Source organism: Sciurus vulgaris (assembly GCF_902686455.1).
Source record: "Sciurus vulgaris genome assembly, chromosome: 6".
NCBI lineage: Eukaryota > Metazoa > Chordata > Mammalia > Rodentia > Sciuridae > Sciurus > Sciurus vulgaris.
Genome location: NC_136466.1, coordinates 78413742 through 78439089, shown reverse-complemented (window position 1 = coordinate 78439089; position 25348 = coordinate 78413742). Strand labels below are relative to the sequence as shown.

The 25348-nt window shown below is 34.7% G+C and overlaps 1 protein-coding gene and 1 pseudogene across 4 annotated transcripts in view; one reads left to right on the top strand and one right to left on the bottom strand.

The window, feature by feature from the left end:
• FBXL17 (F-box and leucine rich repeat protein 17) overlaps positions 1-25348 on the bottom strand; it is a 544511-nt gene that overhangs the window by 399138 nt on the left and 120025 nt on the right. The window lies entirely within an intron of this gene.
• On the top strand, positions 13246-14987 carry LOC306664642 (large ribosomal subunit protein uL22-like; annotated as a pseudogene). Its single transcript has one exon. The product of its transcript is annotated as a large ribosomal subunit protein uL22-like (transcript).

Sequence of the window (25348 nt, the reverse complement as noted above, 5' to 3'; positions counted from 1 at the left end):
GTGATGTCTCCTGCTTTATTTTTCTTGCTAAGGATTGCTTTGATTGTTCTGGGTCTCTTGTTTTTCCAAATGAATTTCATGATGGCTTTTTTTAGTCCTTTGAAGAATATTATTGGGATTTTAATAGGAATTAAAATTAAATCTGTATAACAGTTTTGGTAAGCCTTGGGCTTAGCACAGATAGCTTTTACAATGTTGATGTATGTTCCTACTATCCTTAGTTTTTCTAGTGTTTTGAACATGAAGAGGTGCTGTATTTTGTGAAATTCTTTTTCTGCATCTATTGAGATGATCATATGATTCTCGTCTTTAAGCCTACTGATGTGTTGAATTATGTTTACTGATTTTCATATGTTGAACCAACCTTGCATCCCTGGGATGAACCTCACTGGATCATGGTACGCTATCTTTTTAATATGTTTTTGTATGTGATTTGCCAGAATATTTTTTTTTTTGAGAATTTTTGCCTCTATGTTCATCAGGGATATTGGTCTGAAGTTTTCTTTCCTTGATTTATCTTTCTCTGGTTTTGGTATAAGGATGATATTAGATTCTTAGAATGAGTTTGGCAAGTTTCTCTCCTTTTCTATTTCATGGAATAATATGAGGAGTATTGGTGTAATTCTTCTTTGAATGTCTTGTAGAACTTGGTTGAGAATCTGTCTAGTCCTCAGCTTTTCTTGGTTAGTAGGCTTTTGATAGCATCTTTAATTCCATTGCTTAAAATTGGTCTGTTTAAAATGTGTATGTCAAACAGTTCTCTGAGCAGTACACATTGTATTTGTGCTTGTTCAGGGAGGAAGAAGGAAAAGAAAATGCAAAGGGCTTTATACCAACATATTTTCTGTGAAGCAACACTGACCATTGTCTCTTATATCTGAGTTTTGTTTTACTATGTAAATAGTGTATATAAAGGACACAGGTCCTAATTTGCATCTAGTCTATCTAGATGTTAAAGAGGTTGCAAGTGTATGACAAGTAGAGTTAGTAAACTAACACACTGAGTAAGCTTCACATTAAATTCATAGGAAAGACTGTTCTTAATACCACTTAGGAAGTGAAATTGTTAGTCATCTCTCTGCATTACAGATGCATATATCTGACCCCTGGGTTGATAAGAGACTAGAAGGGGAAGGGTTCTAGGCCAGAATGTTCTTGTTTGGAAGACACTTTCAAATTCTAGCCTTTAAAAAAAGGGGGTTTTGCTTCAGAGTGTAGCCTTTGTTCAGTATGTGTTGCAGTTTATTCAATGCTACTGTGTGTATAGTTTAAAACTTAAGTCCTTGTTGTAAACATCTAGTGTTTCTAGATGTTTAAAGGTGCACAACACATGGTAAAAGTAGAGGACTAAAGTAATGCCTTTTAAGTATTTTTTGTTACTATATAGGAATGGTTGCCATTTAGGAGAATGGAATTGTTGAACTTGATGTCTTGGAGAATACGTGGAAGATTAACTGGGTGGTAGGTGGGGGAATGAGAAAGTATTCACAGAGAAACACTCTGTACCCTTACATTAGTTCTGACTGTCTAGCCATTGTTATATGTGCATTTTAGGTAATACTGCTGGGTATTAGAGGATAAGTCCTTGTTACAAGTAGCAAAATAATCCCTATATAAATATCCTTTTGTTAGTTTTTAGGAAGAACTGTCTTCTGGGAATGACCCTTGTTAATCCACCTCTTGGAGCTAGGGGTATTCCTGAATTTAGTCACTGGAATGGTGCTGAGGGAGAAGAGAATGGATGAGGAGGGTATGTGCTCTTTGCTAGTAGCTGGAAGGCAGTTTAGATTATAACCATAGATCTATATGCATTTATGGTAAAGTACTTGTGTTTATTGTGCAGAAGGTTCATACTTTATTTCACAACATCTAAGCTTTCTAGATGTCCTGAGGTGACAGTGAATCATAAAAAGTAGAGCTAGTGAATTAGCCAATTTGTAAATAACTTTTTGTTATAATTGATAGAAAAGATGCATCTGGGACATGGAATTGCTTTGTCTCTGGGCAGTGTGTATCAGGACTTGCTCGTTAGGGTGGCAGCAGAGAGGCACAGGGGCACACACAGGGAAAGATGGGAGCAAGTGCTCAAGGATTGACATTTCCATGTGAGCCACTGGTGTGTGCATCTGCTGGCTGTACCATAGGAATACTTTAATTCACTGGGAACATGCATTCTTACTAATACTTTAGTAGTAGAAATCTGGTAATGAAACAAGCTTGGTGTATCCTGTTGCTTTGTCTCATTTTAAATTAAGCATAAAGGGAATGCATTATTTTAGTTTTAACTCTGCCAATATGTCTATCTAAAGGACTGCTGCCATTTGTCTTCAGTGAAATTTTTGTCCCCAAGAAAGGACAACAGGTTGAGTTGGTATAGTGTATTCTTGGTTATCAAAAATCTCATGGAGCTTTGGGATTTTGAATTGGTGAATATTCATGATGTGTGGAAAAGCATGATACACACTACAATCTCAATCACACAAAATGGCATATTGTGTACGTTTATGCACGACCTGGAGGGACACATCCAACTAAGCTGCTTGTGATGGGATGGCTTTGTTCTTTGCTTGTGTTTTTATTTTTCCTGTAATGCACACATTAACATTTAAAAAATAAATGCTATTTTTAAAACACACCAAAAAATGTGTATGTCCTCTTGATTCAGTTTGGGTAGTTCACATGTCTCTAGAAATTTGTTGATGTCTTTGAGATTTTCTATTTTATTAAGTATAAATTTTCAAAAGAGTTGATTATCTTCTGTATTTCAGTAGTGTCCATCATGATTTTTCCTTTTTCATCATGAATCTTAGTAATTTGGGTTTTCTCTTTCTCTCTACATAAGTATAGCTAAAGGTTTATCAATTTTATTTTTTTCAAAGAATCGTTTCATCTATTTTTTCAATTGTTTCTTTTGTTTCAATTTCATTTATTTCAGCTCTGATTTTAGTTATTTCCTGTCTTCTACTGCTCTTGGTATTGAGTTGTTCTTTTTCTAGGGCTTCGAGATGTAACGTTAGGTCATTTATTTGTGGACTTTTTTTCTTTTAGTGTATGAGCTCAATTCAATGAACTTTCCTCTTAACACTGCCATCACAGTGTCCCAGATTTTGATATGTTGTATCATTTACCTCAAAGCATTTTTTCATTTCCTCCCTGCTTTCTAGAGCTATCTATTCATCATTCAGTAGCATGTTATTTAGTCTTCAGGTGTTGGAGTAATTTCTATTTTTTTTTTTTAATTTATCATTGATTTCTAGTTCCATTCCATTATACTCTGATAGAATGCAAGGTAATATTTCTACTTTTTTGTATTTGCTAAGAGTTGTTTTGTGGCATAACATATGATCTGTTTTAAAGAAGGATCCAAGTGCTTCTGAGAAGAAAGTGTACTCACTCAATGATGGATGAAATACTCTATGTCTAAATTATTGATTGCATTATTTAATTCTATAATTTGATTAGTTTTTTTTGGAAGATCTATCCAGTGGTAAGAGAGGTGTGTTAAGGTCCCCCAGTATTATTGTGTTGTGGTCTATTCGATTCTAGAAATTGAGAAGGGTTTGTTTAATGTATGTAGATGCTCCATTTTTGGAGGCATATATATTTACAATCGTTATTTCTTGTTGATGTATGATTCCCTTAAGCAGTATGAAATGTCCTTCTTTATCTCTTCTAACTTTGGCTTGAAGTCCACTTTATCTGATATGATAGATCCCCCACGTATGTACGAAAATCAATCTTTCACCTTCATTCTGTGGATCTCTTTTCCTAGGAGGCGAGTCTCTTGAAGACAGCATATTGTTGGGTCTCTTTTTTTTTTAAATCCAATCTGCCAGTCTAAGTCTTCTGACTGATGAGCTTAAGTCATTAATATTCAGGGTTATTATTGATATATGATTTGTATTCCCAGTCATTTTGGTTTATTTTTGATTTTTAACTTGACTCCCTTGATTAACCTTTTCTTTAGTTTAATTCCTCCCTTTGCTGGTTTTGGGTTTTTTGTTTGTTTGTTTGTTTTGCTTTGTTTGTTTTCATTTCCTCCTCATGGAATAGTTTTCTAACAATGTTCTGCAGAGCAGTTTTCTAGTTGTGAATTCTTTTAACTTTTATCATGGAAGGTTTTTAATTCATCTTCAAATCTGAAGCTTAGTTTTCCTGGATATGAAATTATCCATTGGCATTTTTTTCAGAGCTTCATATATGTTGTTCCAGGATTTCCTGGCAGCTGAGATCCGAATTGGTTTCTCCCTATATGTAATTTGAATTTTTTCTCTCACAGCCTTTAAAATTCTACCCTTATGCTATATATTAGTCATTCTCATTATAATGTGCGTTGGGGTGGTTCTGTTGTAATTTTGTACATTTGGGGTTCTGTAAGCCTCTTGTACTTGATTTTCCATTTCATTCTTTAGATTTGGGAAATTTTCTGACACTATGTCATTGAAAAGAATTGTGCATTCCTTTGATTTGTATCTCCACACCTTCACCTATCCCAATAAATCTTAAATTTGGTCTTTTCATGTTATCCCATATTTTTTGGAAGTTTTGTTCATGATTTCTTAACATCTTCTCTGTGTGGTTGGCTTTATTTTCAAGAATATATATTTTGTCTCCATTGTCTGAGGTACTATCTTGCAAGTGGTCTAGTCTATAGGTGATGCTTTCTATTAAATTCATAATTTGGTTTATTAATTCCTTCAAGTATTTCTGCTTGTTTTTTTTTCCACAATCTCTAACTCTTTAATGAAGTGATCTTTCACTTCCTGTAGTTTCTCTTTGATTTCACTCCTTATACTATCCTTTACTTTGCAGATCAGTTCAACTATGTACTTTCTAATTTCCTTCTCTGACATTTCTTCTACTGTGTTGTCTATGGATTCTATTGTTGAAACATCTTGGTTTGTTTGAGGCACTTTGCTCCCTCATTTTTAATGTTGTTTGTGTGTCTTCCCATCTACGGGATGGTATGGATCTGAGGCAGAACAGTTTCTACCTTATAATCTTAGTAGTGTCCCGGAAGACTTCTACTACCTCACCTTTAAGGGGAAGACTACTATTAACAGCGCCCAATGCAAACAATATACAACCTTAAACTTAATAGCTCCTATTAAGGAGTCTACAGTTTTGTTGCAATAAACAGAAATGATGTGTTCAATTATTGTCTACAAGATAAACAGTAAGTTTGCTAAAAGGGTTTACCATTTCAAATGATGGATAGAAAGGGAACAGAAGTAGTATAAGATGTAATGTTTATAAGAAAGAAGAAGAAAAGAAATATGAAAATTTATAGTAAGAGTGAAGGAAGAATTAATAGAGGTTGGCTGTAAGCATGAGAGAAGTGAGAAAGAGAGTCCAGGGAGACAGATAAATGAGAGAAGAAAATATATAGTTTTTTTTTTAAAGGTAAAAATATAAGAATACATAACCAAATTGTAATATACTATTCAGATATCCCATTATTCAATAAATTGGTGCATGAAAAATATTTGCATTCAAAGATAGTAGAGATGTGAGAAAAAGGGGAGGAAAGAGAAAAAAAAAAAAAAAAAAGGAAAGTCTCTATGGAAAATTGCCCATTGCTTCTGTTGACTTTCAAAAATTTTTTCTGTTTCCCTTCTCTGCCAGTAGGTGAAGTTGTCTGAAGCAGCTCCAGTCCCGAGGGTGCCAGACCAGTTGGCAGGACAAGTAGATAGTAAGATGCCCTCACTCCCTCTTCTAGTCTTCCCACTCATTGTAGCTAGCCCCTTCTGTCCCTGCGTCCTTCAGGACTCATTGAGCTGGAGAGAGTCCAGTTTTCTCCAGTTTCTCCAACCTGAACTCCCCTCTCCCCTCCCCAGGAACTGTCCCAAGTCTCCAGCTTTCCACAGGCTTGCCAGACCCAGACTGGCCACACAAACCCAGTTGTAATTGAATGGCCTGGGCTTCAGCTTCCCCAGGCTCTACCTTGCTGCAGTCCCAGGATCTCTATGCAGTTCCAACTTGCAGAGACCACCAGTGATGTACTCACACAAAGAAGCAAGCTATCCTACAAAGAGGTCACCAGATAGCAGCCACTAGCACCCAAAGCAGGAAGACCCTGGGTGCAACCAGACCTGCAGGTACCCTGACAATATATTTCTAGGCCCTAGCCAGTGTCCCCAGACTGAGGCAGCCATGCCCCAAGATGGTCAGAGTAGCTGCAGCAAACCTGCAGGCCCCTTGGCCCTGGACTCCCAGACTCCAGCTGGTGCCCCAAAATGGTGGTGGTCACATGCAACCAAACCTGCGAGTACCCTGACAATGAACTTCCAGGCAGCAAGGGGTAGCAGGCACTGTACGGGCAGTCTGTGGCTGGTCTACAGGCAAATGGCAGGCACTCAGTGGGTGATGCTGGGTAGACATTGGGTGGCAAGCAATGTGTAGACTAAAGGTGGGCAACGGGCAGCAAAAGACAGGCAAATGGGTACCCAGTAGGTGCCACAGAGGTCAACAAGAGATCTGCAAGTGAAAGGCAAGCCATATACTGGCAAAGGGCTGATAATTGAGTGGACAAACAGGGGGCAAAGAATAAGGGATCAGTGGGCAGTGAGGGCTGTCTCACAGAGAAACACTTTCCTCTGCTTGAATCCCAGGTCACAGAGCAACAAGGAACGCAGCCTCCTTCTAGTTTACCATCTTATGTCCTCATTTTTATATTTCTTAAAGCATAAAATATCACCTCTTCACCTTAAGTTCTTAGTATTACAGAAGTACTATTTTACCATTTAACAGTTGTTCCAGAGTCCATGTAACTTACCAATGTAACTCAATTCCTTTCTGTACTCTTTACAAGAAAAAACGAATAAGGTAGCTCAGATCATGCTACCAGCTGATCTCCCTATTCATCCCACCCTCCCTAGTTTTAACATACATCATTAACCATTAGAGAAAATTAGAACTAGCAATAATTTAAGAAGTAATTAGGCAAATATGAACACAGTTAATTTGTAAAGAAAAGTTCACATGGAAATAATAATCACCTTTTTACACAGCACAGGTATCCTTACAGGTACTCATGGAAATAATTAAGGCATGAATTTATAGATTCTAGAATTTCAAATTTTTGGAATGTTCAAGTTGTGTCACATTAAAGAAACCTACTGGTAAATGAGATAGATATAATACTTTTTTTGAGGTGCTGGAGATTTGAACCCAGGGCCGTGTGCTTGTAAGGCAAACACTCTACCAACTGAGCTATATCCCCAGCCCAATATGATACTTTTTAACAAACACAAACTGTGTTTCTATTAAAGGTAGAATAAACAGATATTTTTAAGTTCCAAGATATTCAAAAATGATTGCTCTGATTGAGCCTGAATTAGATTATATATTCTCTGGTGTTTTAGAGGAGACAAGACATCAATTACTAATCTCTAGACCTTTCTGCCTATACATAGTTTCCTCCCAAACTCAATACCCACCTGGAGAGTAAACTCTGTCCCCCTTGCTTTTCTTCTTCCCACCTCTGTGAGCATGTTTGCCGATTTGGCAAGAATCTGAAATCACCACCATCGGGAACACAACAGACATCACTGAACTGAACACTGACAGAAAATAGAAATCATAAATGCCTCTAATTTCTCAAACAGTTCTTTTAACTGTGATATTTAAGAGTAACTAAAGAAGTTATAGTATGTTGATATGCAGAATAATAATTTATAAGATATAACTTTATAAAATATTTCCTCCATAAAGATTAGCTAAATAATAATGATAAAGAAAAAATATATAGCCCTACCCTCTGCCTTTTCCAATAGAGCTATCAGAGGCACTGCATTAGGCTATTCAGAAAATCACTAAGTCCCAATGCTTATGCTAATTCTCATGTCCTCCTTCTTGAAGTTGAAATGTGTGTGTGGGAAGGCTATTTGGTCACAATTTATTACAATATGACTGTGTAATCTGTATACTAAATGTGTTGCTTCATACACATATCTATGATATTTGAAATAACTTAGTTTGGCTTTAATGAGTGTAACAATGGACTCATGTAATTTGATGGAAAAGAATGTTAGGTGTTCTCTCCATCAGAGAGATTATTTAAGCCATCCTGAAAAAAAAACTGAATATACATATATCTGAATACATATTTATTTATAAGTTACTCTTTGGCATACTGAAATACGTCATCTTGAAATCTTGAAGAATATTAAGATACAACATAATCGTGGCAGAACACAATTATTCTAAAAATAGATGTGACTGAAGGCTTAGCATGTAGTATATTTTAATATACATACACACATCATAAAATAAATTTTAACTTTTTCATTTGGTTGTTCTATAATCTATTCTTTGTTATATTTTATAAAACCATAAATATAGAAACTGATATGATTATTGATGCTTGTTCACTGATTCTTACATGTTGGCAGATTCAAAGGTACATTTATAAAAGAGAAAGAATAAGTTTGAGGTGTTTTTGTTTGTTTTTAAAGCAGTATAGTTAAGTTATTTTTCATTCATTAGCAATAGGTTTTACTAGTTTGTGAGAATTTAACTTAATTCTGAGCTTGTGTCACTGAAATGACTGATCTGCCCATAATAAAATCTAGATCTATCTACCAGAAAACAACAAAGACAGGATATCATTTTTAACATGAGACATATTTATTTCCCACACATTAAGTCTATTTCCACAACTTTTGTGGCTTTAAACTGGTTGAAAATAGGATAACAGGGATCTATAATATAAATTCTTCTGAAGGATACTATCTAGAAAAGTAGTCAACATAAGACTACCCAGGATGTATTCCTAAAAATAGTAACACAAAGAGAATTTTTTTGATACACATAAAATGTATTGGTTTTCCATACAGAATTTAAAAGAAGTCCTAGTGACACAAATTAGATCTCAGCAACCAATTAAAAAAAAAAAAAACAATAAAAATTTGAAATGTTACAGCCAGCCTCTCAGTCTTATAGTTTCCTCCATACTGTATCAGTTAGAAATGAATAAAATTAACATGTGAAGGGGCTCTGTAAAAATGTTGCTTAAAAAAAGTGAAAAACTTCTAAAATTTAAGACATGTTCAATTTCTTGGGGTCAAAAATGTATATGAGACATAAAAACATAAGAAAACAAAAGGCAAAAGGAATTCTCAAATAAAAAGAATCATATAAGTATACAGAGTACCTAAAAGGATTTTTTTAAAGCTAGTATAATAAAAATTTAAATACCAGAAGGCAATGTAACAAAATACTATTTTTAAGGTTATTTGTTACTAATAGTTTTTTAACCTCAGTGAAGATAAAACTTGATTCTCAGTTACCTGTCAAGATGATAAATTCTGTCAACTACTGGTTTTCTCCACAAAAATCAATCCCCCCCAAAATTGTAGCATTGTGTGGAAAGTAGTTATAGTACACTCAAAAAAAAAAAAAAAAGAAAGAAAGAAAGAAAATAGGCTGTGGGTGTAGCTGTATGGTAGAGCATGTGCTTAGCAAATATATGCAAGACCCTGGGTTCAAGGACCAAAGGCTTGGGGGAGGAAAAACAAAATTATATATGTTGGCATCAAGGTGCTACGACCCACTTAGGGAGAGAATAGGTTTTGCGAAAAATTTTCCATGCTACTCTTAACTCTCTTTTAAGGAAAGGCAAATCATACACCAACATCACATCCTGGAAAATAGACAGCAGAGTTCGTGTCAGCAAGGTAACACAGAACTGCTTAAGGGACCTTATAAAGTGAAGGTAAAATCTATACGTAGAGAAGACACAGAGCACGAACAACAGGGATTCAGTAATGCCAGGAGTTCTCTGCCAGATTAACAATAATCACAGGCTGGACTTTGGCCCTTGCCAATTCACGTTACCATACAAAGTAAGTATATGGTAGGAATAAGATTTAGTCTAGAAGTCAGTTAGGAAGAACATAAATCTATTTAGGAAATTTTAAACTCTAAACATAGATAGGAGTGAAGACAGGAGACAGGAAGTGGAAGCAGAGAGGGAGACAGGGAGTTCTTATACTCCCAGGTTTCTCACAGACCAGTTATGCCAGTCAGACACACAAAACGAAAGACAACTAAGCAAGAGATTCTTGTAAATGCAGCTGCTATCCTGGATTTCAGGAAACAAAATTGTGCCAATGGACATTGAAGCCAGAAGAGGCAATGGCCACTAGATGGCACCAGATCACAGCAAGGATCAGGACAAATCTGATGCTGAGCCCAGCCCACAGAACTCCTGGCTGTGGAGCTACACAAGTTTGCTCTAGTCGTTTCATCAATCATACAGTGTTCTCCTTTACATCACTGCAAAATAAAACTACATTGTCTTGTATATCTTTTTAAGTAGAATTATTGGAATAGATGTACCAATAATTTTAAATAAACATTAAAAAGTTAAGGAAATAAGGAAAGATATTAGCAAAGTAATAATAATAAATCACTAAAAATAATGCCAAATATTGGCAAGAAAATATAACAAATGTGATTTAAAAATAAAATAGATGAAATGAATAGCAGGATAGATACAGCGAAAAGATAAATTATTGATTTAGAAACCATGATGTGTTTTGAAATGCAAAGCTAATTCAATACATCATTAATACAAGAAAAACAAGTCATAAATTTTATTATTTTTTCATGATTGAAAAATAAAGCCTAAAATATAATGCACAATAACTTACTTAAACTGGTAAAAGCTATATACAAGAATATTTTTCTACCTGAATTTAGCTGAATATCTGCTAATGGAAATCAGTAACAAAATAAATTCAAAAATTTTTCAGTTTTTAATTTTCCTCACTTTCTTACCTCTCACTACTCACTACGCAAAACTCCTAAACCATATATAACCAATTAAGAATCTTGTTACACCAACTTACTGTCTAATTTGAGGCTCCATAAACTTAGCAAAAAATAGGTGTTAACAAAAACCTATATGAACATTATTATTAATAGAGAACCTGTATTCCTTTTTAAGATCAGGAACAAAAAGGAGACTACTAGGATCAATTCTCTTGAATACAGTTCTAGAGGTCTTGGCCAAAATAAAATGGAAAAGAATATTGATGAAGATTGGAAAAAAAAAAATTATTATTTTTAGGTGATACAACTATTCACCTAATATAATTTTTTTTTATATTTCAGAAAAAAATTCAGTGAAAGCAAGACAAAGGGTTCTTATTCTACAGTTGTAAACTCTAATGTTTCAATAAATTTGGGTGGGAAAATAGTTTTTAAATTCAATTTCTATTTGAAATACTTCTATTTACTTTCTCCAACCTCCATTATACTTCTACCTTCACTAATCTCTATCTATATAATTTCCTTTAATTATCAATATTTGGCAATAAACCACAGTAGTTCTCACCAATAGAAGTCAAAGGTGTTTCCATATCATAGAATAGTTGTTGCAGATATCTTGAAATAGCATTAATGTTCACTGCCATCTCAAACTTACCATAGTTATTAGTCAAAGGTATTATTTAATTTGATAAAAAGAGAAGCACACCACCATTTGACCCAGCTATCCCACTCCTTGGCCTATACCCAAAGGACTTAAAATCAGCATACTACAGAGATACAGCCACATCAATGTTCATAGCTGCTCAATTCACAATAGCCAGACTGTGGAACCAACCTAGATGTCCTTCAATTGATGAATGGATAAAGAAACTGTGGTATATATATACAATGGAATATTACTCAGCCATAAAGAATGATAAAATTATGGCATTTGCAGGCAAATGGATGAAATTGGAGAATATCATGCTAAGTGAGATAAGCCAATCTCAAAAAGCCAAAGGACGAATGATATCACTAATAAGTGGATGATGACTCATAATGGGGGGAAGGAAGGGTTAGTGTTAGGGTTAGAGTTAGGGTTAGGGAGGGGGGCAAGTATGGAGGAAGGAAACACTGTATAGAGGGAAAAGAGAGGTGGGAGGGGTGGGGGGAAGGGAAAAAATAACAGAATGAATCAAACAACATTACTCTATGTAAATTTATGATTACACAAATGGTATGCCTTTACGCCATGTACAGAGAAACAACATGTATCCCATTTGTTTACAATAAAAAAATTTTTTAAAAATAAAAAAATTTTTAAAAAACTCTACACTAAGAATACAAATAATCCAATCAACAAATGGGCTAAGGAAATGAACAGACACTTCACAGAAGAAGATGTACAAGCAATCAACAGATATATGAAAAAATGTTCAACATCTCTAGTAATAAGAGAAATGCAAATCAAAACTACCCTAAGATTCCATCTCACCCCAATTAGAATGGCAATTATCAAGAACATAAGCAACAATAGGTGTTGGCGAGGATGTGGGGAGAAAGGTACACTCATACATTGCTGGTGGGGTTGCAAACTAGTGCAGCCACTCTGGAAAGCAGTATGGAGATTCCTCAGAAAGCTTGGAATGGAACCACCATTTGACCCAGCTATCCCACTCCTTGGCCTATACCCAAAGGACTTAAAATCAGCATACTACAGAGATACAGCCACATCAATGTTCATAGCTGCTCAATTCACCACAGCCAGATTGTGGAACCAACCTAGATGCCCTTCAGTTGATGAATGGATAAAGAAACTGTGGCATATATATACAATGGAATATTACTCTGCCATGAAGAATGATAAAATTATGGCATTTGCAGGCAAATGGATGAAATTGGAGAATATCATGCTAAGTGAGTTAAGCCAATCTCAAAAAACTAAAGGACGAATGATCTCGCTGATAAGCAGATGAGGACATATAATGGGGGGAAGGAGGGGTTAGCATTAGGGTTAGGGTTAGGTTTAGGGTTAGGGATAAGGAGGGTGGTAGGTAAGAATGGAGGAAGGAAGGACTGTATAGAGGGAAAAGAGGGGTGGGAGGGGTGGGGGGAAGGGAAAAAATAACAGAATGAATCAAGCAACATTGCCCTATGTAAATTTATGATTTTTAATAAAAAAAAGATACCAGAAAAAAAAAAAGAGAAGCACACATCTATGAATTTTAACACTATCCTGAGGAAGTTCCCATAGACTTCTCCAGGTTGCCAAGTGTTCAAGAAAATTAACTTTAAAAATCATGATGAAGGGGAAGTAATCATCTCTATTCAAAAAAAAAAAATGCCCAATGCAACTTGCAGTGTTTAATATGAAGTATTCTAAAGAATCTCAGGCTGGGGATAAAGCTCAGTTGGTAGAGTACTTGCCTCAAAAGCACAAGGCCCTGGGTTCAATCCGAGCACCGCAAAAAAAAAAAAAAAAAAAAGAAGAATCTCTACTCTTCCTATATGCAGCATGAGGTGATCTGTGAAAAATGGTCTGCTCTCTTGACCCGGAAAACCCCCCAAAATCATGCAGATCAAGAGGTTCAAATCTTCATGTTCACTTTGCAGGCCATCGAGAGTATGCATATCTGAAAAGCCACCAAGCACCCGAAAGATATCACTTTAAAGAAGCAATGTGTGCCATTTTGGTGTTACAATGGTGGAGTCGGGAGATGTGCCCAGGCCAAACATTGGGGCTGGACACAGGGTGGTAGCCCAAAAAGAGTGCTCAATTTTTTGCTGCACATTCTTAAAAATGCAGAGTAATGCTGAATTTAAGGGGTTAAATGAAGATTCTCTGATTATTGAACATATATATCCAGGTAAACAAAGCACCCAAGATGTGCCACCATAGTTACAGAACTCATGGTCGGATTAACCCATACAGGGTTCCTTCCCCCTGCCTCATTGAGATAATCTTAATTGAAAAGGAACAAATTTTTCCTAAACCAGAAGAGGCTGCACATAAGAAAAAGATATCCCTGAAGAAACTAAAGAAACAAAAATTTATGGCATGGGAATAAATTCAGTATAAAATAAATGCAAATGCAAATACAAGTAAAAAAACCTCAACTTTGTGCACCTCATTATCAATTAACTCTTTTAGTTCCAACCAACTCAGAAGAAAGACAAGTACTCTTGTCCCAGTATGACTTCTACAATTTAAAAGCACCAAAAACATTGAAAGGGTCAGGTGCTCTATACCAATAGATCAAAAGATAGAAAAACAATGGGGGACCCTTAATTATTTAAACTGGCCAAGAGAACATAGATGAAAAAATAGTCAACTTTATAAATCATTATACAACGTAGCAAGATGATCCCTGTTTGTATGCTAGCTCTATTTTCCAATGTTTATAAAATATAGGAATAACTGGGCTAACATGAAAATAAAGGGATTTCAATTCTTGATAAGCTGAAATTTTCTGACACACAAGTGAATTAAAGAGGTATTCAGGGTTTTCATCTAGAACACATTTTCATTTGTTAAAAAAGGTTCAAGGATGAGTGCAAAGATTAGCTCTCCAAGTCTTGCCAGCTCCTTTATTGACCCATGGTAATTACTTTAGTAGGAGAAATCTTAGTATAAAAATATCAATTATACTCTTGTAATTTCAATTAAAGATGAATAAACCAATTTTTTTCTACTTTCCTAGTTTACATTTCCTCATCCTATATAAGTAAATACAAAAAACTGAATTATAGCAATATTTGAGAAATATATTTTCAACTTTTATTTACACTGTCATAGTCAAAGTCTTATTTCTTTTATCCATGACCCATGAGTTTATTCTACACTAAAAGACTATTATATATTAATGGTGTCAAGAACATAACACTCTACTAAGAAGCAATAAAATAATTTAGGTGTTTTTAATCAATGATTTGCCTCCATTAAAAAGATCTTTCCTGTTTTCATAGTTGGACACCAATTATTCCATTGAACTTTTAGTTACTTTGATATGACTAAGCTAAGCTAGCACTTATTTTATTGTTTGAAATAATAATTTATCAGTCATTCTATTTAATCAGGGTAAGAAAACAAAAATTATTTGCGCTTCTCGTAATTAAAGGAATTACAATTTGATGTTTAAAAATATCAATCTAAATCTAGATGTTCGACTCAATTTACATATTTTCAAATGACAGAAACCAAAAAAACCATTATTACCAATACTAGTTACTCTTCTCAATAATTCTTATACCCAGAATATATTAAACCCAATACTTAATAATGACCTCAACAATTCTTATACCCAGAATATATTAAACCCAATACTTAATAATGATTTAATGAATAAAATCAACACCTACAAAGAAGATCCTACTTAGGATTTCTCAACATTTCATTCATTTTGTTCTCTATGCCATTAAGAAATAATCAACCATTGTTCTCAGGGCTCACATATACAGTAACATGCTTATTTTCATCAAAACTAACAGCATTTGCACCACTATTAAAAGTCTTAATAATCTTTGAAAAACAATAATCACCCTATCATCAGACTTATTTTCATTTTTATTTGAGCAACTTATTATAAACCAGAACATCTCAAAAATTAAGATGAATGCAAATCACACCTTGTTAAGACACAGATCTCAGCAGGTGGGACCTGACTGCTTAAACTTCTACATTTTCTTTTTTTCCTAAAGTTATCTATAATGTTTTAAATTTTATTTTTAATTGACACATAATAATTATACAGTTATAATATACAATGTGACATTTCAATACTCATAAACAAAGTATAATGATTAGATTGAATAACTGGCATATCAATCACCCCAAACATTTTTCATTTCTGTAATGGGAACTTTCAAAATCCTCTGTACTACCTATTTTTAAATATTCAATTGTTGTCAACCATAGTTAACCTACAGTGCTACAGAACATTAAAAATTATTTCTCCTCTCCAACTGCATCCTTGTATCTCTTACCCATCTTCTCTCCATCCTCTCTGCCTCCCCGCCACCAACTTTACCTTTCCCAGCCTGGAAATACCTCTTCTGTACTCTACTTCTATGAGATCAATTTATTCAACTTTCAAATATAAATGAGAACATACAGTATTTGTCCTTCTGTGCCTGACTTGCTCCACTTAATATAATGTCCTCCAGGCTCATCAACATTGCCATAAATGATATGATTTCTTTCTTTTTATGATTAATATTCCATTGTGCATAATACTCTTAATTTTCCATTTATCCAACATGGATACCTAGATTTATTCCGTATCTTAGCTATCATAAAAAAAATTGCTGTACAAACATGGAAGTACAGATATCTCTTTGACATACTGATTTCATTTTTTTGGGATAGTCTCCCAGTAGGGGGATAGCTAGATCATATGGTAGTTCTATTTCTAGTTTTTTGATGAGCCTCCATGCTACTTTCCATAATGGATATACTAATTTAGTAATGGCTGTATACTGCTAGTTCTCAGATCATATTTTCAGTTGCAAGGTTTAAGACTATAATCAAGTTTAACTCTTACAGAGATGTAATATAGCTCTTCATATAAATAAATATAATTATCCCGTTTTCTCCAGTATATATATTCCAATATCCCCACGAGATGCCTTAAGCCATGGACAGACTCAAACCTTACATATACTGCTTTTTTTTTCCCTATGTAAACATATCTATGATAAAATTTAGTTTATAAATTAGGCAGAGGAAGAGATTACTAACAAATAATAAAACAGTATGCTATAATAAAAGGTGAATGAGGCCTCTTTCAAAATATTTTATTATACTGTGCTCAACTTTCTCTTTGTAATAATGTGAAATTATAAGTGATGAGTCAAAATGAAGTGAATAACATAGGCATTGTGATGGAGCATTAAGCTACAACATAGGGGTACCTTGAAACAACCTGTTAACCAAGATGACTTCTATGTGACTAACAAGTGGGTGATGGAATAGCTAGGGGATAGATATGCTCAGGGAAGGGATGATTCAGGTCCCAGGTAAAAGGGAGTGGGACACTGAAAGATTTTATCATACTCAGAACATCAAGCAATTGAAAACTTATTTATTTCTGAAACTTTCTGTTCAATGCTTGTAGACCACAACAGACTAACTGAAACCATAGAAAGTGCAACCACAGATAAGAGGAGAGTACTTAAGGAGTTGTCCTTAAGCTTTTTCTTACTCAGGTAAACTATTTTCAAATCTTTCTTATTCCTGGACTTTGCAAAGTGACAGACGAGAATGGTAATGTTGAAGCACAGATAAAAAATATTGGGAAGGGAACCGTATATAAAAATATATAAGGAAGATCAGTGGAGTAGAAGTAGGAGAACAAGAGAGAGGGAGGAAGGAAGGGAAGGGGAAAGAAATGTGGAATGAATCTTACAGAATCATGCTAGATACATACATAATTGTACCAAAGAGAAGATCTCCATTATTTATACATAGAAAGTACCAATCAAATACAAATAAAAGAGTGAAAGGAGAGGGAGGAGGGAGAAAAGGTGGAGAGAGGAAGAAAGAAAGTAGGAGGGGGGAATGGGGGCTGAAATCAAATTCCTGGCAGGTTTGATTTGTTAAAAGGAACCCAAATACTATGAACAATTGTAATTTACCTAATAATATATATAGTATTTAAAATATAAATATAGCCCAAAATTGCTTGAAATCTTATCCTGTAGCTTTAGGTAAGGAATAATTATTAGCAATAACTACATCACTAATTTTAAAGTTTGAATAATGAAAAATAATTTTTAATACTCTAATGATTGGAAAAATTTAGATTCATTCTACAGCAAAAAAGTTGCTTAAAACTAAGTTTTCTACAACAAAAAAGGTATTCAAAGAGCAGTTTTCTAATGATCAAAGGTATTTAACATTAAAAATACATTCACAATTTCCTAGCAACATATTATCAGTAGATACTAGAGTACTATTAAAATCTAGTTGGCAGCCAGGCATGGTGTCACATGCCTGTAATCCCAGCAGCTCGAGAGGCTGAGGCAGGAGAATTACAAATTCAAAGTCAGCCTCAGTAAAAGCAAGGCCCTAAGCAACTCAGTAACACCCTGTCTCTCAATAATATACAAAATAGGGCTGGGGATGTGGCTCAGTGGTTGAGTGCCCCTGAATTCAATTCCCAGTACCCACTCCAAAATCTCATTGGCAATTAAAAAAAAAAAGTTTCCCTGAAGAAAAATAATGAAAAGCTGAATTAAAAATAAGAAAAACTAAAGACTTTTATCAATCATCATATATCTAACATTATACTATATAGTTTAAATAGCAAACACCTATAAGTGTTAACATCTAAATTGTCAAAGCATTTCCAAAAATTCCTGCATAATATACACAGTTAGTCTTATTCTGGATTGGTAAGGGCTATCAATTCTTTAAACAGCAAATGCCACCTTCAAAATAACTTAAAGTCTGGGAATGTATTTTCTAAAATGTTCACCTTACTGTAATTCCAAATTTTCTACATTTATACAAGGAAATCTAATTTTTTCCCAAAAGACTCCTAGTATTTATGTACAACAGAAAATCTAACATTTTTGAAACAGATATCCATAGAATTCTCCAAATATAGCAAAGGCAATATCTCAGACATGTTTTGGAACTCATCTATAAAACAGACCAGATTTTTACTACTGAACTAGAATAAAAAACTTCATGTTCTGTGTGTATGTGCATGTAATTATATATAGCCAAAAAATATCCAACTTCTAGTTTATATAAAGATTAACAAATTTATGTGGCTGGAAATTTTTAGTTATGTAAATTGTCAATGTTTTGAGATTTGCAGGGTGTTATTTAATCCTATACTTCCTAGTCATTACTAATGTAACCTTGGTAAAGTTATCTTTATATTCATTTCCCATTTCTACTACATGGAGTAAATTGTTTCCCTTGCCTTTTATTCAACATATACTCTGTGTTATGGTTTGGATGTGAGGTGTTCCCCAAAAGCTCATGTGTGAGACAGTGCAAGAATGTTCAGAGGAGAAATGATTAGACTGTAGGAGTCTTAACCAAATCAGTGATGGAATTAACTGAGTGGCAGCTGGAGGCAGGTAGAGTGTGGCTGGAGGGAGTGGTTCATCGGAGGCATGGCTATGGGGTATATATTCCATATCTGGAGAGCGAAGTCTCTGTTTCTTGATGAAGTGAGATGCTTCCCTCTGCCATGCTCTTCCACCAAGATATTCAGCCTCACCTCAAGCCCTGAGGAATGGAGCCGACCTTCTATGGACTAAGACCTCTGAAATGTGAGCCCTCAAACAAACCTTTCCTCTTCTATAATTGTACAAGTTAGATCATTTAGTCACAGCAGTGAAATAGCTGACTAAAACACTTTGTGCCTACTCGGAAGCAGGCCCTATGCTGAAGTGAACAAGACCAAATACTCAGCACAGCAAAACCAAAACACTGACAATGTAAAGGTGATGCACATGTGAGTAAATAATTAAATAAATGCTATGAAGTCAGATATAATAGGTTATGAGCATAAAAATGGGGCTGCCAAAATAAAAGGGGGCTGCCCAAATGAGTCAGGGGTAGATTATGGAAGGTTTCCCTGAGGAAGTAACATTTGAATTTAAACCTATCAGTACGATGTTATGAAAAACTAATGACTATGCCTGTTTCATTCAAATACATTTTCTTAAATTTTATTATTTAAAAATCAGCTTTCACTTATCCATGATAATAAATAATTGCATATACAACAAAATACCAAACATAATTTCCAACTTCTTTTGGTAACTAACAAAGACCAAATTTAAATTATTGCATGGGTAGGCATGGTCACACCCTCAAGTAGAGTTGGTGGTAATAAAAAAGAAAAGAAAAAAACACAAGGTTTTTTCTTTATCAATAGGCATCTTATTAGAACAAACTGAAAAGCGAGGAAAGATAAAGAGAAATAGAAGGTCTGGAAAATCCATACACCAGATAATCAACTCATGAATAAATTAAAAGTAAGTGACAATTTCTATTTTCATTTCATTCTCAAGAGGCAACAGTTTTCAAGGTTGGGTGGGGTGTGTGCATACACATGTGCACAAACACATATACATGTCATTGGCTTTTACACTTAACTTCAAACACTTTTCCTTTCTTACCTTTGAAACAATTTATCTCAAAGTATAAGATTTAAAAGCAAATCTCTAACTATGAAATGGCTCTGATTCAAGGTTATCAGAAAAGGACCAGAACTTTAGGTTATATAAATTCTCATGTTTTCACTCTGAGAAGCATAAGCTACTGGCACTATTAAATGCCTGATTCTTCACTCCTTCCCTGATAAACTGTTCAGTCACAACTATGTTGAAAATATTTTCAAGTATTAACCTAAAAAACTAGAATTCACACCCTGAAAAAAAAATGGCAGTGAGGTGACAAATTTCTTTCAAGTAATATATGCTCTTTTATAGGTTTTAAATTATAGGACTTTAAAACTAACCATATGAATTATCTTGAGATATACTCTTCGGGGAAGGCAAGAGTTTAGGACTACCCTCAGAATTTCCCAGTGAGGCCTGAGAATTAAATTAGCATAAGGTAGAATGCACAGAAAAAAAAAAAAAAAAAGCATATAAATTTTTTAATACTAGTTTATGCTGTATGGGAGTCTTCTTAAGAAAAAAAAAACCCAAAGACACAGTTGAACATTGACATAGTGAATTAGACAAAGAATAGAGCTATGGCTGGGCATGGTGGTGCATGCCTGTAATCTCAATGACTCAGAAGGCTGGGGCAAGTTTAAAGCAAACCCCAGCAACTAAGCAAGACACTGTCTAAAAATAAAAAGGTCTGATGATATAGCTCAGTAGGCAAAGAACCCCTGGATTCAATCCTCAGTATCTAAAATAACAAATAAAAAAAGTAGAGCTATGGTTTAAAGATACCTTCCAAAGCTTAGGTTGAAATTTAATTGTAACAGTATTAAGAAGCAGGATCTTTATGAGATGATTAGGTTAGAAGGGCTGTACCCTTATAAATGGATTAATGCTATAATCACAGGAATGGGTTATTTACAGTAAGAGTGAGTTTGTTAAAAGTTTGGCCCCTCTTGCCTCCTGTCTCAAGCTTGCTCTTCTACCATATTATGATGTAGGACAAAGGCCCTTGCCAGGTACTGCTACCATGCTCTTGAACTTCCTAGCTTCCAGGACCATGAGCCAAGTACACTTCTATTTTTTAAAAGTGACCAAGTCTTTGGTATTCTGTTATAAAGCAGAAAATGAACTAAGACAAATAGTAATTATAAAATGTGACAAGGCGAAGGACTTCAACGAGGGTTATTTGGTACACAAGTGAGTAGAAAGTTAAGGGTTCCTTTTAAGAAGAAGTAAGTTCAGAAAGGAAAGGGAAAAACCTGCTGCTTTTCAAGTGCCTTTAACGCAAACAAGTCAGCATGCCAAAGTGGCATATTTGGGGGGTAGTATTTCATTTCTTTCCATATTCTGATATGATTTCAGTCTTTAACCTCAGATCAGAACTTAATCACAGCAAAAGTGTTGAGTCCATTATCTCTTGAGGTAATCTAAGGAAAATATAACCTGAAGAATGGGAAAAACTGCAATGATTAACTCCATCAAAATTTACCAATATTGGACACATATAAGAATATGTGGAAAATCCTCACTTCACTTATTTTTCATGTCAGCACTGGTCCAAAATGATCATAAAACTGGTGCATAAAAGTAGAATCCTCATTCTCCACACTTGGACAAATCTGAGATTAGGCATGAATATGAATATCCAGGTATGGATTTCCTCTTCACTCTTCAAGTTCCTTTCCACCATACAGAAAGACTAAGAGGACTAATAGTATTAATCTTGAAATCCCTAACATCTAACAGTGCTGCCACGCAGAGATTCAAATAATAAGGAATATTAGCTGAAATCTTTTATATGAGGGTTTGTTTTGGTATTAGTTTTTTGTTTTGTTTTTTGTTACCAAGTTACTTTATTACAAGAAATGGCAAATAAAACTTAAGACACTGTCCTGAAATGTACTTCCTCCCCCTACTGTTGTTGGAAATATCCATGTAAAGTGGTGTTCCTATGTCTACCTCAATAGAGAATAGCCAGAGTTGACAGAACCAAAGTAAAAGTGGTGTTCCAAAACTAAAGACCTGCTCAACAATTTGGGAACTATTTTTCAAACATGTAGATTAAAAGGTATTAGAGAAGTAAACAATTTCCAGGCATTTAAAAAACACCAATGAGAGATTAAAAAAGGAAGGATGCCAGGCATGCTACCACATAAAGACTTATATTCTATGAAAGCAAACCTTAAATACTGAGAAATGTTCAGTGTCTATTGACACACTACCAAAAAAGACAGTCTCCTCTATAATCTATTCCATGTTAGTTCAGGAAGAGACTGCTTCCCTCAGACATTTCAAAATGTAGCCAAACCATACATTTAATGGACACAGTAATGAAAATGTAGAGTCCTTGGATTGAATGTTCTCAAGGAAATCTATCTAGTAAGAGCAAAGAAACAAGGCAATCCATTAATCATAATCTTTAAGAATGAATACCATTTAAGATTTTCTTTCTCAGAATAAAGTCTTTATTTTTATATTTTTTTCTCCATATCCCTCCTCAATAATATAAGGAAGAAAAATCACATAAAATGCAGATTACTGAAATTCACCTCCAAAAGTCTATTTATTCTTGGCAAAAATTTCACATTTCTCCCTCCATGTATGCACACAGGGTATATCTGTTCCCAATAATTAACATCAAAGAACAGTGGAAATGATGAAAACAAATATTACATTTAAAAAAAAAAAAGGGGGCTCTCTCTCCACTTCCTGATGATGTGAGCTGCTTCCCTCTGCACACTCTTCCGCCATTATGTTCTGCCTCACCCAGATCCCCGAGGAATGGAGCCAATCTTCTATGGACTAAGACCTCTGAAACTTCAAGCCCTCAAATAAACTCTTCTCTATTGAAAGACAGAGAGAGAGAGAAAGGAAAAGGAGAGAAATAGCAATAAGGAGAATTTAACTACTAAAAACTAGTACCTTTACCTAAGCAAATCATGAATTTGATGACACCTCATGGTGTAATTTTTTCCAATGAACCAGAAAAAAAACCACTAAAATTAGAGCTCCTTTCACTTTTCTCTCTCTTAAAGAAGGCCCCCTGTTCTCAACTGTGGGTGTTTCTTCTTCACTCCTCACCCAACATCTGATGGACTGTGATAAGTGAAGAAAGCTACAAGCTAAGGAGAACATTTATTTTATCCATTTGCTTATATTTATTCACCACATATTTATTAAGCCCATTCTAAGCTGCAGGCCCAAGACTTCAGGCTAGAAAAGGATCACTACTGAAGTAAGGAGAACTAAAACAAAGAACAGATGTTGCCCCAAACTCAAGATATACTTTGTGAATAAGTCACTATGCTCTCTTATGCTTTTCCTGTTATTCCTCTACCCACTCTGTAATCTGGTAGAAGGTAGGGAACACAGAGAGAGAGAGATAAAGCAGGTTAACCAAGATAGCTGGAAACCTCTGACAGTTGGCAAGGACATAAGGTATCTTTATTCATTACAACACAGACTTGCACCGTGAAGAATAAGAGAAGGTTCTACAACCACACACTGTGAAGGATGAGCCTCCACCATGAAGAAAACTACCATTATAGTCAAGTACTCACGAACTTATTTATAAACCAGGACATAATTCGTGAATGAGAGATACCTGCCACTAAATTATAAACTATAAAACGAGGGAGAGAATGAGGAGAGGGTATGTGCTCTTTGCTAGTAGCTGGAAGGCAGTTTAGATTATAACCATAGATCTATATGCATTTTGGTAAAGTACTTGTGTTTATTGTGCAGAAGTTCATACTTTATTTCACAACATCTAAGCTTTCTAGATGTCCTGAGGTGAAGTGAATCATAAAAAGTAGAGCTAGTGAATTAGCCAATTTGTAAATAACTTTTTGTTATAATTGATAGAAAAGATGCATCTGGGACATGGAATTGCTTTGTCTCTGGGCATGTGTATCAGGACTTGCTCGTTAGGGCAGCAGAGAGGCACAGGGGCACACACAGGGAAAGATGGGAGCAAGTGCTCAAGGATTGACATTTCCATGTGAGCCACTGTGTGTGCATCTGCTGGCTGTACCATAGGAATACTTTAATTCACTGGGAACATGCATTCTTACTAATACTTTAGTAGTAGAAATCTGGTAATGAAACAAGCTTGGTGTATCCTGTTGCTTTGTCTCATTTTAAATTAAGCATAAGGGAATGCATTATTTTAGTTTTAACTCTGCCAATATGTCTATCTAAAGGCTGTGCCATTTGTCTTCAGTGAAATTTTTGTCCCCAAGAAAGGACACAGATTGAGTTGGTATAGTGTATTCTTGGTTATCAAAAATCTCATGGAGCTTTGGGATTTTGAATTGGTGAATATTCATGATGTGTGGAAAAGCATGATACACACTACAATCTCAATCACACAAAATGGCATATTGTGTACGTTTATGCACGACCTGGAGGGACACATCCAACTAAGCTGCTTGTGATGGGATGGCTTTGTTCTTTGCTTGTGTTTTTTTTTCCTGTAATGCACACATTAACATTTAAAAAATAAATGCTATTTTTAAAACACACCAAAAAATGTGTATGTCCTCTTGATTCAGTTTGGGTAGTTCACATGTCTCTAGAAATTTGTTGATGTCTTTGAGATTTTCTATTTTATTAAGTATAAATTTTCAAAAGAGTTGATTATCTTCTGTATTTCAGTAGTGTCCATCATGATTTTTCCTTTTTCATCATGAATCTTAGTAATTTGGGTTTTCTCTTTCTCTACATAAGTATAGCTAAAGGTTTATCAATTTTATTTTTTTCAAAGAATCGTTTCATCTATTTTTTCAATTGTTTCTTTTGTTTCAATTTCATTTATTTCAGCTCTGATTTTAGTTATTTCCTGTCTTCTACTGCTCTTGGTATTGAGTTGTTCTTTTTCTAGGGCTTCGAGATGTAACGTTAGGTCATTTATTTGTGGACTTTTTTTCTTTTAGTGTATGAGCTCAATTCAATGAACTTTCCTCTTAACACTGCCATCACAGTGTCCCAGATTTTGATATGTTGTATCATTTACCTCAAAGCATTTTTTCATTTCCTCCCTGCTTTCTAGAGCTATCTATTCATCATTCAGTAGCATGTTATTTAGTCTTCAGGTGTTGGAGTAATTTCTATTTTTTTTTTTTATTATCATTGATTTCTAGTTCCATTCCATTATACTCTGATAGAATGCAAGGTAATATTTCTACTTTTTTGTATTTGCTAAGAGTTGTTTTGTGGCATAACTATGATCTGTTTTAAAGAAGGATCCAAGTGCTTCTGAGAAGAAAGTGTACTCACTCAATGATGGATGAAATACTCTATGTCTAAATTATTGATTGCATTATTTAATTCTATAATTTGATTAGTTTTTTTTGGAAGATCTATCCAGTGGTAAGAGAGGTGTGTGTAAGGTCCCCCAGTATTATTGTGTTGTGGTCTATTCGATTCTAGAAATTGAGAAGGGTTTGTTTAATGT